Source organism: Triticum urartu, chromosome 1, assembly GCF_003073215.2.
Source record: "Triticum urartu cultivar G1812 chromosome 1, Tu2.1, whole genome shotgun sequence".
Lineage (NCBI taxonomy): Eukaryota > Viridiplantae > Streptophyta > Magnoliopsida > Poales > Poaceae > Triticum > Triticum urartu.
In genome coordinates, this window is record NC_053022.1 from 351718943 (window position 1) to 351725063 (window position 6121).

Consider the following 6121-nt stretch of genomic DNA (forward strand, 5'->3'; position numbering starts at 1 on the left):
AGATGCTGCTGACAATGTTAAGAACGTTTGACAGAGTAAAGCTGATGACTACTCGATAGTTCAGTGTGCCATGCTTTATGGCTTAGAACCGGGACTTCAACGACGTTTTGAACGTCATGGAGCATATGAGATGTTCCAGGAGTTGAAGTTAATATTTCAAGCAAATGCCCAGATTGAGAGATATGAAGTCTCCAATAAGTTCTATAGCTGCAAGATGGAGGAGAATAGTTCTGTCAGTGAGCATATACTCAAAATGTCTGGGTATCATAATCACTTGACTCAACTGGGAGTTAATCTTCCTGTTGATAGTGTCATTGACAGAGTTCTTCAATCACAGCCACCAAGCTACAAACGCTTCATGATGAACTATAATATGCAAGGGATGAATAAGACTATTCCCGAGCTCTTCGCGATGCTAAAGGCTGCGGAGGTAGAAATCAAGAAGGAGCATCAAGTGTTGATGGTCAATAAGACCACCAGTTTCAAGAAAAAAAAAAGGCAAAGGGAAGAAGAAGGGGAATTTCAAGAAGAACGGCAAACAAGTTGCTGCTCAGGAGAAGAAACCCAAGTCTGGACCTAAGCCTGAACCTGAGTGCTTCTACTATAAACAGACTGGTCACTGGAAGCGGAACTGCCCCAAGTATTTGGCGGATAAGGATGGTAAGGTGAACAAAGGTATATGTGATATACATGTTATTGATGTCTACCTCCCAGAGCTCGCAGTAGCACCTGGGTATTTGATACTGGTTCTGTTGCTTATATTTGCAACTCGAAACAGGGACTATGGATTAAGCGAAGACTGGCTAAGGACGAGGTGACGATGCGCGTAGGAAATGGTTCCAAAGTCGATGTGATCGCCGTCGACACGCTACCTCTACGTCTACCTTCGGGATTAGTTTTAGACCTAAATAATTGTTATTTGGTGCCAGCGTTAAGCATGAACATTATATCTGGATCTTGTTTGATGCGAGACGGTTATTCATTTAAATTAGAGAATAATGGTTGTTCTATTTATATGAGTAATATCTTTTATGGTCATGCACCCTTAAAGAGTGGTCTATTCTTGTTGAATCTCGATAGTAGTGATACACATATTCATAATGTTGAAGCCAAAAGATGCAGAGTTGATAATGACAGTGCAACTTATTTGTGGCACTGCCGTTTGGGTCATATTGGTATAAAATGCATGAAGAAACTCCATACTGATGGACTTTTGGAATCATTTGATTATGAATCACTTGGTACTTGCGAACCATGCCTTATGGGCAAGATGACTAAAACGCCGTTCTCCGGAACTATGGAGCGAGCAACAGATTTGTTGGAAGTCATACATACTTATGTATGTGGTCCGATGAATATTGAGGCTCGCGGCGGGTATCATTATTTTCTCACCTTCACATATGATTTGAGCAGATATGGGTATATCTACTTAATGAAACATAAGTCTGAAACATTTGAGAAGTTCAAAGAATTTCAGAGTGAAGTGGAAAATCATCGTAACAAGAAAATAAAGTTTCTACGATCTGATCATGGAGGAGAATATTTGAGTTACGAGTTTGGCCCACATTTGAACAATGCGGAATAGTTTCGCAACTCACGCCACCCAGAACACCACAGCGTAATGGTGTGTCCGAACGTCGTAATCGTACTTTACTAGATATGGTGCAATCTATGATGTCTCTTACTGATTTACCGCTATCGTTTTGGGGTTATGCTTTAGAGACGGCTGCATTCACGTTAAATAGGGCACCATCAAAATCCATTGAGACGACGCCTTATGAACTATGGTTTGGCAAGAAACCAAAGTTGTCGTTTCTTAAGGTTTGGGGCTGCGATGCTTATGTGAAAAAGCTTCAACCTGATAAGCTCGAACCCAAATCGGAGAAATGTGTCTTCATAGGATACCCAAAGGAAACTATTGGGTACACCTTATATCACAGATCCGAAGGCAAGATATTCGTTGCTAAGAATGGATCCTTTCTAGAGAAGGAGTTTCTCTCGAAAGAAGTGAGTGGGAGGAAAGTAGAACTTGATGAGGTAACTATATCTACTCCCTTATTGGAAAGTAGTTCACCACAGAAACAGGTTCCTGTGACATCTACACCAATTAGTGAGGAAGCTAATGATGATGACCATGAAACTTCAGATCAAGTTACTACCGAACCTCGTAGGTGAACCAGAGTAAGATCTGCACCAGAGTGGTACGGTAATCCAGTTCTGGAGGTCATGTTACTTGACCATGACGAACCTACGAACTATGAGGAAGCGATGATGAGCCCAGATTCCGCAAAATGGCTTGAAGCCATGAAATCTGAGATGGGATCCATGTATGAGAACAAAGTGTGGACTTTGGTTGACTTGCCTGATGATTGGCAAGCCATCGAGAATAAATGGATCTTCAAGAAGAAGATAGACGCTGACGGTAATGTTACTGTCTACAAAGCTCGACTTGTCGTGAAAGGTTTTCGACAAGTTCAAGGAGTTGACTACGATGAGACCTTCTCACCCGTAGCGATGCGTAAGTCCGTCCGAATCATGTTAGCAATTGCCGCGTTTTATGATTATGAAATTTGGCAATTGGATGTAAAGACTGCATTCCTGAATGGATTTCTGGAAGAAGAGTTGTATATGATGCAACCTGAAGGTTTTATCGATCCAAAGGGAACTAACAAAGTGTGCAAGCTCCAGCAATCCATTTATGGACTGGTGCAAGCCTCTTGGAGTTGGAATAAACGTTTTGATAGTGTGATCAAAGCATATGGTTTTATATAGACTTTTGGAGAACCCCCTATTTACAAGAAAGTGAGTGGGAGCTCTGTAGCATTTCTAATATTATATGTGGATGACATATTGTTGATTGGAAATGATATAGAATTTCTGGATAGCATAAAAGGATACTTGAATAAGAGTTTTTCAATGAAAGACCTCGGTGAAGCTGCTTATATATTGGGCATCAAGATCTATAGAGATAGATCAAGACGCTTAATTGGACTTTCACAAAGCACATACCTTGATAAAGTTTTGAAGAAGTTCGAAATGGATCAAGCTAAGAAATGGTTCTTGCCTGTGTTACAAGGTGTGAAGTTGAGTAATACTCAATGTCCGACCACTGCAGAAGATAGAGAGAAAATGAAAAGTGTTCCCTATGCTTCAGCCATAGGCTCTATCATGTATGCAATGTTGTGTACCAGACCTAATGTGTGCCTTCCCATTAGCCTAGCAGGGAGGTACCAAAGTAATCCAGGAGTGGATCACTGGACAGCGGTCAAGAACATCCTGAAGTACCTGAAAAGGACCAAGGATATGTTTCTCTTTTATGGAGGTGACAAAGAGCTCATCGTAAATGGTTACGTTGATGCAAGCTTTGACACTGATCCGGACGATTCTAAATCGCAAATCGGATACGTGTTTATATTAAATGGTGGAGTTTTCAGTTGGAGCAGTTCTAAACAGAGCGTCGTGGCGGGATCTACATGTGAAACGGAGTACATTGCTGCTTCGGAAGCAGCGAATGAAGGAGTCTGGATGAAGGAGTTCATATCCGATCTAGGTGTCATACCTAGTGCATCGGGTCCAATGAAAATCTTTTGTGACAATACTGGTGCAATTGCCTTGGCAAAGGAATCCAGATTTCACAAGAGAACCAAGCACATCAAGAGACGCTTCAACTCCATCCGGGATCAAGTCCAGGTGGGAGACATAGAGATTTGCAAGATACATACGGATCTAAATGTTGTAGACCCATTGACTAAGCCTCTTCCACGAGCAAAACATGATCAGCACCAAGGCTCCATGGGTGTTAAAATCATTACTGTATAATCTAGATTATTGACTCTAGTGCAAGTGGGAGACTGAAGGAAATATGCCCTAGAGGCAATAATAAAGTTATTATTTATTTGCTTATTTCATGATAAATGTTTATTATTCCTGCTACAATTGTATTAACCGAAAAGATAATACATGTGTGAATACATAGACAAACATAGTGTCACTAGTATGCCTCTACTTGACTAGCTCATTGATCAAAGATGGTTAAGTTTCCTAACCATAGAGATGAGTTGTTATTTGATCAATGAGATCACATCATTAGGAGAATGATGTGATTGACTTGACCCATTCTGTTAGCTTAGCACTTGATCGTTTGTTTACTGCTATTGCTTTCTTCATGACTTATACATGTTCTTATGACTATGAGATTATGCAACTCCCGAATACCGGAGGAACACTTTGTGTGCTACCAAAAGTCACAACATAACTAGGTGATTATAAAGGTGCTCTACAGGTGTCTCCGATGGTACTTGTTGAGTTAGCATAGATCAAGATTAGGATTTGTCACTCCGATTGTCGGAGAGGTATCTCTGGGCCCTCTCGGTAATACACATCACTATAAGCCTTGCAAGCATGATAACTAATGAGTTAGTTACAGGATGATGTATTACGCAACGAGTAAAGAGACTCTCCAGTAACAAGATTGAACTAGGTATTGGGATACCGACGATCAAATCTTAGGCAAGTAACATACCGATGACAAAGAGAACAACGTTTAGTGTTGTGTGGTTTGACCGATAAAGATCTTTGTACAATATGTAGGAACCAATATGAGCATCCAGGTTCGTCTATTGTTTATTGACCGGAGACGTGTCTCGGTCATGTCTATATAGTTCTCGAACCCGTAGGGTCCGCACGCTTAAAGTTCTGTGATGATCGGTTTTATGAGTTTATATGTTTTGATGTACCGAAGGTAGTTCGGAGTCTCGGATGTGATCACAGACATGACGAGGAGTCTCGAAATGGTCGAGACATAAAGATTTATATATTGGAAGCCTATATTTGGATATCGGAAGTGTTCCGAGTGAAATCCAGATTTTATCGGAGTACCGGGGGTTACCGGAACCCCCCGGGGGTTTAATGGGCCAAGATGGGCCTTAGTGGAGAAGAGGAGGGCGGCCAGGGCAGGCCGCGCCCCCCTCTCCCTCTAGTCCGAATTGGACAAGGAGGGGGGGCGCCCCCCTTTCCTTCCTCTCTCCCTCCTCTTTCCCCCTTCTCCTACTCCAACTAGGAAAGGAGGGAGTCCTACTCCCAGTGGGAGTAGGACTCCTCCTGGCGCACCTCCTCCTAGCCGGCCGCCTCTCCCCCCTTGCTCCTTTATATACGGGGGCAGGGGGCACCTCTAGACACACAATTTGATCATAGAGATCTCTCCAACCGTGTGCGGTGCCCCCTCCACCATAATCCACCTCGGTCATACTATAGCGGTGTGTAGGCGAAGCCCTGCTGCGGTAGCTTCATCAACATCATCACCATGCCGTCGTGCTGACGAAACTCTTCCCCGAGATCTACTAGATCGTGAGTTCGCGGGACGTCACCGAGATGAACGTGTGCTGAACGCGGAGGTGTCATATGTTCGGTACTGAGGATCGGTCGATCGTGAAGACGTACGACTACATCAACCGCGTTGTCATAACGCTTCCGCTTAACGGTCTATGAGGGTACGTGGACGACACTCTCCCCTCTTGTTGCTATACATCACCATGATCCTGCATGTGCGTAGGAAATTTGTTTGAAATTACTACGTTCCCCAACAACTCGAGCCCTAATGGCAAGCATTAAGCATAGCAAAGTCATAGCAACGTCAACTCAAAACATAGTGGATATTAGGGATCAAGCCCGAACAAATTGACTCGATTACATGATAAATCTCATCCAACTCTATCACCATCCAGCAAGCCTACGAAGAAATTACTCACGTCCGGTGGTGAGCATCATGGAATTGTTGATGAAGAAGGATTGATGACGACGACGATGAATTTCCCACTCCGGAGCCCCTCCTTTGCTAAGGAGGAGGTCGAATTGGACTAGGGGAGGAGTCCAACTCCTCCCCCTCAGTGGTTGCCCCTCTCTCCCGTTGGAACCTATATATACTAGAGGAATTTTGTCCTTTGGGACACAAAAGTTTTGGAGCCTCTTCTAGTTCTTCTAGTTCTAGTTCTAGTTAGTCCTAGCTGACTAATTGGAGCTAGGTCTAGTTTCTCTAATTCTCATAATTAGAATCCCAGTGTGGTTCTAATCTCCTCCCTCTAATTATCCATCGACAATTAGCTCTGGACGGTGAAGCGCTGCC